This window comes from Alosa sapidissima, chromosome 2, assembly GCF_018492685.1.
Source record: "Alosa sapidissima isolate fAloSap1 chromosome 2, fAloSap1.pri, whole genome shotgun sequence".
Taxonomy (NCBI): Eukaryota; Metazoa; Chordata; class Actinopteri; order Clupeiformes; family Clupeidae; genus Alosa; species Alosa sapidissima.
Genome location: NC_055958.1, coordinates 42,448,659 through 42,463,072, shown reverse-complemented (window position 1 = coordinate 42,463,072; position 14,414 = coordinate 42,448,659). Strand labels below are relative to the sequence as shown.

The window sequence follows — 14,414 nt, the reverse complement described above, 5'->3', positions numbered from 1 at the left end:
GTGTGTGTGTGTGTGTGTATGTGTGTATGTGTGTGTGTGTGTATGTATGTGTGTGTGTGTGTGTGTGTGATAAACACACGTGAGGTTTAGCTGTGCTGAAGAGGGTCTAGGATGACACAGACCCCCCCCCCCCCCCCCCTCTCTCTATTTTGCCTGTATCTGTCACTTCCTCCCCCTCCCTTTCTCTCTCTAACGCTTTTCAAAATGCTTGGCAACGACTGGCATGGCCACTGCATAGAAATTATGTTGCCAAAGCATGGAACATACACCATGCATATACACATACACTACACATATATACACTACACATATATACTTACACAATATATACACTACTCATATATACACTACACATACATACACTACACATATATACTTACACAATATATACACTACTCATATATACACTACACATATATACACTACACATACATACCCTACACATACATACACTACACATACATACCCTACACATACATACACTACACATACATACACTACACATATATACACTACACATACATACCCTACACATACATACACTACACTACACATACATACCCTACACATACATACACTACACATATATACACTACACATACATACACTACATATACATACACTACACATATATACACTACACATACATACACTACATATACATACACTACACATACATACACTAAACATACACTACACATACACTACACATACATACACTACACATATATACACTACACATACATACACTACACATATATACACTACACATACATACCCTACACATACATACACTACACTACACATACATACCCTACACATACATACACTACACATATATACACTACACATACATACACTACATATACATACACTACACATATATACACTACACATACATACACTACATACACTACACTACACATACATACACTACATATACATACACTACATATACATACACTACACATACACTACACATACACTACACATATATACACTACACATACACTACACATACATACACTACACATACATACACTACACATATATACACTACACATACATACACTACACATATATACACTACACATACACTACACTACACTACACATACATACACTACACATACAGTACACTACACATATATACACTACACATACATACACTACACATACATACACTACACATATATACACTACACATATATACACTACCCTCTATACACTACCCTCTATACACTGCCCTCTGCGGTCTGGTGGTTTTTCATACAGCCGGGGGCGGCCCTGCAGGACTGTGTCCCAGGTGTGGGATAGTTGGTAGGCTCCTTCATCCCGGTTTACAGTCTTTGGGGCCCGCTTCCTGATTTTGACCGCCTCTTTGATCCATCGATGGAATTTGTTGCTTTCCGTTCTGATGACCTTGGCTGCATCCCAGTTCATAAGACGCTTTTCCCTCTTACAGTGGTCTGAAATGGCAGATTTCAGATTTTCTTGTGTTGCTTTCATTCTTGTTGCACGGGTGAGCGTTCCAGATGTTTCCTTTTCACATTCTTTCTGGTGTTCCTTTTTTCGTGTGCTGAATTGCCGGCCTGTCTCTCCTATATACGTTTTATTGCATGTTAGGCAAGGGATCTCGTATATCACATCACACTTTTTCTCAGGGGGAATCTGATCCTTAGGGTGTACTAGGATTGGGCAAAGCTTGATGTGTGGCTTCACTGGTGTGATGATGTGGTGTTTCCTCATCGCTCGCTGTACGCGTTCTGTGACCCCCTGATGTATGGGAGGGTGACCATGCCTAGGTTCTCAAACCTAGAACCTTTTTTCTTTTTCTCCTCCTTGTTATTCCTCTGGACCTCTCTCTTGCCTTTGTTGATGGCCCAGTTTGGGTAGTTGCAGGCTTTGAGTGCCTGTTTTATATGGTTCTCCTCCTCCTCTCTGTCATGGTTGTCAGTGATGACCTTGGTACGGTCATATAGGGTGCGGACCACTGATAGCTTGTGTGCTGTGGGGTGCTCTGATGCCCATAGTAAATACTGGTCTGTGTGTGTGGGTTTTCTGTATATTTTTATCTTGATGCTACCATCCTCAATGTGATGTATTTTCATGTCCAGGAAGGCGTTGGATCTATGTTCTTCCTCCTCATGGGTGAATTTTATGTTTCCAGTTTCGTCTATGGTGTTTAGATGGTCTGTGAGTCTTCGTGTGTGGCCGGTCTTGATCTTCTCCAAGATGTCGTCCACATAGCGTCTCCAGAGGGTCAACCTGCATTCTTTGGGAGCGGTGGCGATGGCTTTGGCTTCCAGGTCCTCCATGAAGAATCCACTCATGATGGCTGAAAGGGGTCCCCCAGGGCAAACCCCTCCTTTTGTCTGTAGATGGTCCCCCAGGGCAAAACCCTCCTTTTGTCTGTAGATGGTCCCCCAGGGCAAACCCCTCCTTCTGTCTGTATATGGTCCCCCATGGCAAACCCTCCTTTTGTCTGTAGATGGTCCCCCAGGGCAAAACCCTCCTTTTGTCTGTAGATGGTCCCCCAGGGCAAAACCCCTCCTTTTGTCTGTAGATGGTCCCCCAGGGCAAAACCCTCCTTTTGTCTGTAGATGGTCCCCCAGGGCAAAACCCCTCCTTTTGTCTGTAGATGGTCCCCCAGGGCAAAACCCTCCTTTTGTCTGTATATGGTCCCCCAGGGCAAAACCCCTCCTTTTGTCTGTAGATGGTCCCCCAGGGCAAAACCCTCCTTTTGTCTGTATATGGTCCCCCATGGCAAACCCCTCCTTTTGTCTGTAGATGGTCCCCCAGGGCAAAACCCTCCTTTTGTCTGTATATGGTCCCCCAGGGCAAAACCCTCCTTTTGTCTGTAGATGGTCCCCCAGGGCAAAACCCCTCCTTTTGTCTGTAGATGGTCCCCCAGGGCAAAACCCTCCTTTTGTCTGTATATGGTCCCCCAGGGCAAACCCCTCCTTTTGTCTGTAGATGGTCCCCCATGGCAAACCCCTCCTTTTGTCTGTAGATGGTCCCCCAGGGCAAAACCCTCCTTTTGTCTGTAGATGGTCCCCCAGGGCAAAACCCTCCTTTTGTCTGTATATGGTCCCCCAGGGCAAAACCCTCCTTTTGTCTGTAGATGGTCCCCCAGGGCAAAACCCTCCTTTTGTCTGTATATGGTCCCCCAGGGCAAAACCCTCCTTTTGTCTGTAGATGGTCCCCCAGGGCAAAACCCTCCTTTTGTCTGTAGATGGTCCCCCAGGGCAAAACCCTCCTTTTGTCTGTAGATGGTCCCCCAGGGCAAAACCCTCCTTTTGTCTGTATATGGTCCCCCAGGGCAAACCCTCCTTTTGTCTGTATATGGTCCCCCAGGGCAAAACCCTCCTTTTGTCTGTAGATGGTCCCCCATGGCAAACCCTCCTTTTGTCTGTATATGGTCCCCCAGGGCAAAACCCTCCTTTTGTCTGTAGATGGTCCCCCATGGCAAACCCCTCCTTTTGTCTGTATATGGTCCCCCAGGGCAAAACCCTCCTTTTGTCTGTATATGGTCCCCCAGGGCAAACCCTCCTTTTGTCTGTATATGGTCCCCCAGGGCAAAACCCTCCTTTTGTCTGTAGATGGTCCCCCATGGCAAACCCCTCCTTTTGTCTGTATATGGTCCCCCATGGCAAAACCCTCCTTTTGTCTGTATATGGTCCCTCTCAAAAGGAAGTATGTGGACTTTGCTACAAACGTTAGCAACTGGACTATGTCTTCAACTTTTAGGTTTGTTCGTTGGCGGAGTGTTGAGTCTGCTTGTAGACGGTTCTGCACTGTGCTTATCGTGATGTCCACTGGAGTTTTTGTGAACAGAGAGACTACATCGTGGGATATGAGTATCTCGTCTGCCTCTACTTTCATTGTGCTTAGTTCCTGTGCCAGTTGCTTTGAGTTTTTACAGTTGCTTTGTTCGGCCCAGGAGAGGTTTTATGATCTCAACTAGGGCTTTCGAAAGGTTGTATGTTACTGAGCCTATGTCAACAATGGGGTGGAGTGGAACGTTTTTTTGGGGGTGCCATAATATTGGGGGTGCTTATTGGCCTTTACAGACAAACAGTGTAAATAGTATAACAGTAGGCCTAATGAACCTCTTCAATACACTACACATATATACACTACATATACATACACTACACATACATACAATACACATACATACACTACACATACACTACACATACATTACACATATATACACTACACATACATACACTACACATACACTACACATACATACACATACACTACACATACATACACTACACATACACTACACATACATACACATACACTACACATATATACACTACACATACATACACTACACATACACTACACATACATTACACATATATACACTACACATACATACACTACACATACATACACTACACATACACTACACATACATACACTACACATACACTACACATACATACACTACACATACACTACACATACACTACACATACATACACTACACATACATACACATACACTACACATATATACACTACACATACATTACACATATATACACTACACATACATACACTACACATACACTACACATACATACACTACACATACACTACACATACATACATACACATACATACACTACACATACACTACACATACATACACATACACTACACATATATACACTACACATACATACACTAAACATACACTACACATACATACACTACACATATATACACTACACATACATACATACACTACACATACACTACACATATATACACTACACATATATACACTACCCATACACTACACATATATACACTACACATACTAACATAAAAGTATTAGAATAATGTAAAAGTATGTTAAAATATTTGTACACAACATACATACATACATACATACATACACACACATTAGATTTTGTTTATTTGGAATGACCAATACTGATTAAAATAACACAGCATCAAATATTCACAAAGAGCCTGTTATGTTACACTTACTGTAACAATACAAACATTGTGCCAATAATCACAACAACCACATGAATAAATAAATCAATCAATAAATAGGCTGTGTGTTAAGGACCGAGGGGACATCGCCTTCTCCACACATGCACGCCTTTTCCAAACAGTAGTTGGCTATTTGCTGTAACCACACACTGCTAAACCATTTGTTAATGGCTGCTATTTCAACACTGCTAAAGCATTTGTTAGTGGCTGGTATTTTAACACTTTCTCAGAAAGACACAGGTCCATCTATGCATCAAGGCACCAACCTACTTCCAGAATCAGAATGTTTTTAGAAAGTTCACTGAGTATAACTGTGGGGGCTGGGTGGAACTGTGGCCATTAATGGGTGCCCAGGTTGGCAATCAGTCAGGCAATCAACCAGGCAATCAGTTATTCCTATTATTATACTTATCATTAATAGAATAATTACAACTCCTCTCCTCTGAAACCCTCCCTCTCTATGTTCCAGCTTCTCTCCTCCTGGCCCAACAGCAAGCCAGCCTTATACATATGCACACACACACACACACACATACATCCTCACATACTCACTACCCCTCACCCCCCATCCCCACCCCCATCCCAACACCACCTCATTCACACTCTCAGAGCTACCATCCGCACCCCCCCCCCCCCTTCTTTTCATTCCGGTCATCAATTTCATCCCTGATAATCATATCTCTAATCATCCTGGACGCAAATCATCCTTAGCCTCTCTGTTATTAATGTTATGTTATGTTTGTGGAAGCCAAGTCAATGTGATGTCTTGTTAAGTTACAGTATGTGTTTATGTAATGTACATCTGTTTGTCGTATGTAGTATTCATGTGCATGTCGTAGTGTTGCAAAAAAAAAAAAAGAAAAAAGAAAGTTCACTGACAACTCCAATGTCTGGGCTGTTGGAGGATTCTCTAGGGACACTTCTTAGAGAATTCACGTTGTTATTCAGATTTGAAAACCAGTCAGTTTGGACAGTCTTATTTGTGTGTGTTGTACTTTGTACAGAAGCTTTGCGCTGTTCTTGTGCTGTTGTGTGTTTATGATGCAATCATGGTGAGAAGGCCTTTAAACGCAGGGCACCAGTTCACAGACACACACACACACACACACACAGACACACACACACAGACAAACACACACACAGACACACACACACACACACACACACACACAGACTCTCTCTCATTTTAGGATGTGGGAGAAGGACTCACATGAGGCCAACGCACTCTGCTGAGTCGGCTGAATCGGTGTGTGTGTGTGTGTGTGTGCGTGTGTTTTAGACAGAAGTGAAACTTACACTACCGCACCACTAATCTGAGACCCCGTACTTTCATATCCCCTCTCCCATCACTGACCCTGGGACTCCTCCTCTCTCTCGCCCTGTGTGTGTGTGTGTGTGTGTGTGTGTACGTGTGTGTGTGTACATGTGTGTGTGTGTGTGTACATGTGTGTGTGTGTGTGTGTGTACGTGAGAGAGAGAATCACTGGCCACAGACCCTAGGACCTCTGGCACCTTCCCTCTCTCGCTGTGTGTGTGTGTGTGTGTGTGTGTGTGTGTGTGTGTGTTTGTGTGTGTACGTGAGAGTGAGAATGACAGAGAGAGAGAGAGAGAGCGCAGGGATGGGCAAAAACAACCTTAAAATGTATTTCCATAACATACACAATACTGATGTTCTAAAATGTATTTCCAACATACACAATACTAATGTTCTACACAATACTGATGTTCTAAAATGTATTTCCAACATACACAATACTGATGTTCTACACAATACTGATGTTCTAAAATGTATTTCCAACATACACAATACTGATGTTTTAAAATGTATTTCCACAACATACTGTAGCCCTCCTTTGCACAAAAGGGCTGACAAATAGAGGAAGGGTATGTAAGGTTAAAGAATAATTATAAATACTCACCTGGACCAGCAGGATCAGAATTTCTAGGAACGCCTACAGAGCCAGGTGTACCAAACAATATTACCAGATAGAACACTCAACACAGTAGTTTATCTTTGGAAGGGCAGTAAACCACTTCCTTTTAATATAAAAGATGTATGTAATTAAACTATGAAAATAAATAATTAAAGCAAAAATAAAAAAAAGTATTATAATAATATAATAATAAACAAAATGGTAAAAAGATACATTCCAAATGTACATATTAAAGAGTAAATCTACAGTTCAAAGGTTCTAATTCTACAGTTCAAAGATTTCTTATTCTACAGTTCAAAGTTCAAAGGTTACTTATTCTACAGATCAATGTTCAAAGAGTCTTCTTTCTTCGCATGCAATTCTTCACAGGTTCATGGGAGGCTCGCCATCAAACTCATTCAAATCCATGCAAAAGATAAAAAACCTGACCAATGCGGGATTAAGCGTCGTATATGGGTGAAGACAGGTCGCTGGGTTGCTTGAGCAAGGCATCTAACCCCTTACTGCTCCCAGAGCGCTGCTGTAGCAGGCAGCTCACTGCTCCGGGTTAGTGTGTGTGCTTCACCTCACTGTGTGTTCACTGTGTGCTCTGTGTGTTCACGGATGGGATAAATGCAGAGACCAAGAAACCAGGGCCTAGAAACCTGATTTTACATTTACAAAAATAGGAGCCTGGTGGAGGACTTTGTGCAATGGTGCAAACTCAATCATCTTCAACTTAACACTTCAAAGACCAAGGAGATGGTGGTGGATTTCCGCAGGTCTAAGCCCACTCTGCTACCAGTCCACATTGATGGGGTCAATGTGGAGGTGGTTAGCACCTACAAGTATCTGGGTCTCCACCTGGACAATAAACTGGACTGGTCAGCCAACACTGATGCACTCTACAAGAAAGGGCAGAGCAGGCTGTACTTCCTGAGGAGGCTGCAGTCCTTCAATGTGTGCAGTAAGCTCCTCAGGATGTTCTACCAGTCTGTTGTTGCCAGCGTCCTCTTCTATGCAGTGGTATGCTGGGGTGGAAGCACAAGGAAGAAGGATGTGGGGCGAATTGACAGGCTGGTAAGGAAAGCTGGCTCTGTAGTGGGAGCTGAACTGGAGTGCATCACTTCAATATCTGACAAAAGGACCCTGAACAAACTGATCAACATCTTGGACAATGAGTGTCATCCACTCCACAGCACTATTGTAAAGCAGAAGAGCCTGATCAGCTGGAGACTTCGCTCACTGCCTTGCACAACTGACAGACTGAGGAAGTCATTTGTCCCCAGGGCCATTGAACTGTTCAATGCTTCACTTAAGGGAGAGGAGAGATAGACTTCTCTGCATAGTCTGTCTGCCTCTTCACCCCCTCCATGTTTGGATACTGTCTGTCCACTAGACACTTTTTACCACTGTCTTACTGCCTCACTGTTTGCATGCTATATTAGCACATATGCATAACCCCTCCCTCCATCCCACAGCCGGATTGTGGCCACACTTATACCTATACTTAATACTTAATGCTTTATAATAGATATATATAGTTATATATATAGAAATATATACTTTATTCCTGCACTGTTGCACTTACTCATTTGTACCATCACCATGACACTCACACACACAGAGCACCTTACCTTACTATGCACAGAGAATCACGGGCTCAGTCCCTGCCTCAGTCATTGCAAGCGCCTCTTGATTGATTAATCACCCACTATGTAGTTACTGTTTTTAGAATTGATTTAGATTAAGTGTTATTTAGTATAATTTGTATTTTAGTATATTTAGTATATTCTTTATCTTCTACTGTCATTATTGCTTAGTTGTGTTTTTTTATTATTATATACTTTTAATTACTTTTTTCTGCTGTTAGTGAATGTGTGTGTGTTGCCTGTATGCTACTGAGACCTTGAATTTCCCCTGGGATCAATAAAGTATCTATCTATCTATCTACATGGACAATAAACTGGACTGGTCAGCCAACACAGATGCGCTGTATCGGAAAGGGCAGAGTCGGCTTTACTTCCTGAGGAGGCTGTGGTCATCCACTGTCTGCAGTAAGCTCCTCTGGATGTGTGTCTGTCATTGTCATTGTGCTCTATTGTCTTACCATCCCTGCCCCATGTCTGCAGTAAGCTCCTCTGGATGTGTGTCTGTCATTGTCATTGTGCTCTATTGTCTTACCATCCCTGCCCCATGTCCTCTCTTCTTGTCTTTTCTTCTATTCTTTCCCTCATTTTATTATGGTGGGTTAAGCTTATTTTCACTTGTTTGTATTTTTTATAGTACATCTTATGTGTAAAGTGTTGTTTTATCTTTTAGGTCTGCAATGATGTGTGTAGAGTTTCTTGTAGGCACATCTGGCCTGTTAACATCGGCCCATGGACAACAGATGCAAAATAGCCATTTTGGCTAATTCTGGCACATTTACATTTTTATGTTCATTAATGTGCACTGTCCATGTCTAAATAAACCTTAAACCTTGAGCTGTGGTGTGCTGGGGAGGGGCATTAAGAGCTGTGGTGTGCTGGGGAGGGGCATTAAGATGGCGCTGGGTGAATGAAAGGGGAACTGCGGACGATTTCAACACCTACAGTACTGTAGCTCTGCTGCTTGTGGTCACGGAGTGCTGTAACTAGCGAGAGAAACGGTGTTGCCTACACGAGTTATGCTCCTGCTCGAGTTCGCATCCACACGGCTGAAACAGAGCAGGCTTTAAACGTGCTTTTAGCCTCTTAAAGAAGCCCTATGCAGGTCTGGTTATTCCTTCGCTGTTTCTGGGTTTTCGCCGGATTTGGGCTCGCATTTTTCATGACACAGCTCCCCCTGCAGCTTCGGTAGCAAGTGACTGCTGCGCTAAACCCCTACTAGCTAGCGAGCTAGCCATCAAGAAACCAAGCTAAACACATACAGGGCTCACAATAAAACGGTCGAGCAAACACATTGTTCAAGAGACTATCAAATCACATTACAAAAACGAAGTTCACCCAAGGGTAGGCTACTTACAATTTCAACAGCAACAAAGCCAAGTCGGAGTCCGTTTTGCAGTCTTCTTAGAAACTACAATCTGACTACATTTTCGTGGCGCGATTGGATACTTCTGGATGTGTTCGGTCCGCGACCAGAAAGTTGCATATTCCGTTTTTCCACGGAGAAGCACTAGGGGGATACGAAGCACCCACCTACGACCCAAAAAGTGTTGTAGAATCATCAGAACAACTTTCAACCTGCATAATTATGGTCATTTTTGCTAAAATTGTTGCATAGGGCTTCTTTAACATGGTTGAGATGTGATTACGCCTACAAGTGCCTAACCATGTGAACTGATTCCTTCTCAGTGAACACAGTGAATATGACTGCAGTAGAAATGCATAAAAGTTGTGCTAATCAGCCAGTGCACACACGTCTGTCCAGTTCTATGTGTGGTGGGTATTATTTATCTATTTACTGTATGTGTGGTGGCTATTATTTATCTATTTGCTGTATGTGGTTTATCTGAGTATTGTCTGTGTGGGTTATTATAATATGGTCTCTACATGTGCACAACTGGACAGATAGGCTACATAAGCATTTCACTATATAGGAAGTATATATATAAAAAAAATTAACATATATTTTCCATGAAATAGTCCAAACTTTAATTTTCAACATTTTATATGTTGGCCTTTTTGCTGCTTAAATATGCCATTGTGAATGACAATTTAATTGTTAATTTTATTTGAATGTGTTAATTAAGGGATTCCTTGATTAAGGGGAAATCAAAAAGAGCTTTTCTCCTTAATCAATGTTAATCTATGCCCTTTTCTACTGAAAAACGACTTCATTATTAGGGATTTAAAGTAAGGCCTAGCCTATACAAGGGGTGAAATGAAGGGATTTAAGGTCCAAAGTAAGGCCTAGCCTATACAAGGGGTGAAATGAAGGGATTTGTTTTGTAGTGGGTGAGTATTTGTATTCTTAAAGTTACGTTTCCAAAGCAGCATGGCATCATATCAGAAACCTCCACTCTACTGTGTGTGACTCTTCACTGGAAGAATGATCTCGTTCTCCGGTCTGTGAGAGGACCAGACGCGGGCAGCGCGCGCTGCTAGCCTTGCCTTGAGAGAGGATTAGACGCGGGCAGTAGGCTACATGGTGCCTCTAGGCGGTTCACTTCCTGGCGCCGACGTCTATTGCATCCGTGTTTGTGGATCACCTCCGGCCTCTGCAACACATTCTACACTGAATCAGCGCGTGGGCATATTGAATGAACACAACCTCGCACTCGCCACGTGTCTTAAACAAGCCACCGGCACTCAGCCCAGTGTGCGCGATCTCCCAACACGCCTGTAGAACAGACGCATACAGGTGACATGTGTAGGGCAGGCGACACCGCGTGGGGGAAAGTAGCCTATTTCTGTGTTTTCAAAGTACAATACAATAATGAACACCACAATTTGCATCTGAATTTCTTAACAATTGTTATGTCTCATCAAATACAAAATCTCTCTCTCTCTCTCTGTGTGTGTGTGTGTGTGTGGTGATGATGACACGTTTTGTGTTTTCTGCATGTGTTCTCTCTCTCTGTCTCACTCTGAGTGTGTGTGTGTGTGTGTGTGTGTGTGTGTGTTGTGATGATGACACGTTTTGTGTTTTCTGCATGTGCTCTCTCTCTCTCTCCCTCTGTATGTGTGTGTGTGCGCGTGTGTGTGGTGATGTGCTGTAAGTGCTCTCTCTCTCTCTCTCCCTCCCTGTGTGTGTGTGTGTGTGTGTGTGAGTGTGGGTGTGCTGCTGGACAAGGCGTCCAGTCACCGCCCCGTGTTGCTCAACAGCGCGAGTGTGGAGTTGAGGAACCAGAGGAAGTTGCGACATTCCAGTTGGCTCACCACTGACAGACAGCGGAGCACCAGAGATCCGTCTTCCCAGCGGAGCACCAGAGATCTTCCCGGCGGAGCACCAGAGATTGGTCTTCCCAGCGGAGCACCAGAGATCTTCCCAGCGGAGCACCAGACATCGGTCTTCCTAGCGGGACCACTGTGTCAGCGGAGCCGGGAGCGTACTATCTCGCCAACAGAAGCTTCGTGATTTGATATCACGTGTCCTTGTCGTGTTTTGCGAGTGGAGTCCCGCGCTGTTCCCCGTATCGCAGGTATGGTGTGTGTCAGTGTGTGTGTGTGTGTGTGTGTGAGAGAGAGAGAGAGAGAGTGTGTGTGTGTGTGTGTGTGTGTGTGTGTGTGTGAGTGAGTGAGTGTGTGTGTGTGTGTGTGTGTGGTTATGATGGCGCGTTTTGTGTTTTCTGCATCTGTGTGTGTGTGTGTGTGTGTGTGTGTGTGTGTGTGTGTGTGAGTGTGTGTGTGAGTGTGTGTGTGTGTGTGTGAGTGTGTGTGTGTGTGTGTGTGTGTGTGTGTGTGAGTGTGTGTGTGTGTGTGTGAGTGTGTGAGTAAGAGGAAAAGTACAAGGAGGGAAAAGGAGTTGGAAGATAGAAGGAAGTGTGTGTGTGTGTGTGTGTATGTGTGCGTGGGTGTGTTTGTGTTTGTGTGCATGTATATGTGTGTGTGTGCATGTGTGCGTGTGTGTGCGTGTGCCTGTCTGTGTGTGTGTGCGTGCGTGAAACGAGTGTGTACGTCTGTGTGTGTGTGTGTGTGTGTGTGTGTGTGTGTGTGAAACGAGTGTGTATGTGTGTGTGTGTGTGTGACTGACGGGTGTCGGGGATGCAGAAAGGGACGTTCACACAGGGCTGCCATCACAGGGACTTTATTCTGAGTCTGGTGTTAAAATTCCAGTGTTGAGTGGGAAACTGCATGTATGTGTGTGTGTGCATGTGTGTGTGTATGTGTGTGTGTGTGCATTTCTTGAATTTCCCCCTGGGGATCAAAAAAGTATCTATCTATCTACCTATCTATCTATCTATCTACCTATCTATCTATCTATACCATGGAAAACCATGGTGCATGCAAAGTAACTTTACATACACAGTTGTTCCACCAGCCCACCACCAGGTTGCAGCGCTAACAGCTCTTATATACTGTGTGTGTATATATTATGGCTGTCAATCGATTAAAAAAATTAATCAAATTAATTACATACTCTGTGATTAATTAATCTAAATTAATCGCATATATAATTTTTGCTGTGAAAGTATTTTAAATATTTAAATTCAAATGAATCATTGAATAATCAGCATAAGTGAAATAAAGTTCAAAAATTCTTTTATTATTATTTTCATGGTTCAAATAATGGCCATACTAATCTATGATATGACCTAATATGCTGAGGAAATAAATTCAAAAGTGCTTCGGGAAGAAGTTTTTTTTTCACATACAAGGCATTTCAGGCCACAGATATAACCTAGGGGACACAATGAAAATAAATTAACACTCCTCTCAATGTCAACACAATTTCTTTGCATTGATGTGCGACTTTAGAGTTGACGAACTCCGGTGATATGCAAATTCCTTGCTGCAGACATTGCAGAGGACTTTATTTTAATCAACACTTTATTTTTATCAACACCATCAGGCCATTTTTTAAAAGTAAATGTTCCAATCAATGATCTAAGCAGCACATTTTCTTCTCTCCCCTTCATTTTACAGTCTAATTTTTACTGACTAGAACGGGGTCATTCCACGTCAATTCCACCAGGGCCCACACACTTAGGTCTCAAAAAATTCTGAAAAAATCACCAGGTGTACCTATGTTACCCAGGAGACACACTGTAAAATGTATTTTATGTAAGATCAATACTTTACAAGATACAGCCAGTTTTACGGGGGGAGGGGGTGTCGATTTTGTTCAGCGTCTTTTTTTTGTCAAAGTTCATAAGCCCATAGAGCAAGAACTAAACCATGTAGGAGGCTCAAATTTTGAATGCTGGAACATAAATAGGAATAGTATGTAGCAAAATCGTCATGTTTGGTCTGGATGATCCTGCATGGTCATAGCCGTCCCTCAAAGTTGATCAAAATTTTATTGGAGTTTTGGCTGGGTTCTGTTTAGGCCTTCAGAAGACATATTTGTACTCAACATAGACCCTTAATTTATTTTCCTTATTGAGATAAGTAGAAACACTCTCACAAAAAGCAATGAACAAAAAATAAATCCCTTCAGGGTCTAAACAGCAGACCTCACAAGTCTGAAAAATCATTTTGGTTCTCATTATTCTCATGTTTTTCTTTATTCTCCATGATCCCTTCTTTTTGAAAACACCAATTTGACTTGTCTTATGCAAATCTTTCTTTTTTATTTTCCACCCTGGACATGGGCAAAATGCCCCATTGACATCAATATGTTTTATATAGTTACCACAGTGCCACCTGTGGTTGTATAGAGTAACCTGTGGTAAGGTACAGAACATATAGATCTCAATGGTGCATTTTGCAAAGCATTAAGTACGGTGGGCACATCATTATGAATTATGATTTATTAAGCATGATCACGACTATTTATTTTTCTGCCAAAAATGTGGTCATCACTGCTCAAATTCTGATTTGAACACAAGT

General features: G+C 42.7%; 1 long non-coding RNA gene across 1 annotated transcript; it reads right to left on the bottom strand.

Moving 5' to 3' along the window:
- Window positions 1-1,615: 1,615 nt before the first annotated feature.
- Window positions 1,616-12,911, bottom strand: LOC121686453. The gene is made up of 3 exons (XR_006023959.1): window positions 12,901-12,911; window positions 7,588-7,593; window positions 1,616-1,687 (listed from the first exon to the last, which is right to left on the bottom strand). It is a non-coding gene; the product is annotated as an uncharacterized LOC121686453 (long non-coding RNA).
- Window positions 12,912-14,414: the final 1,503 nt, after the last annotated feature.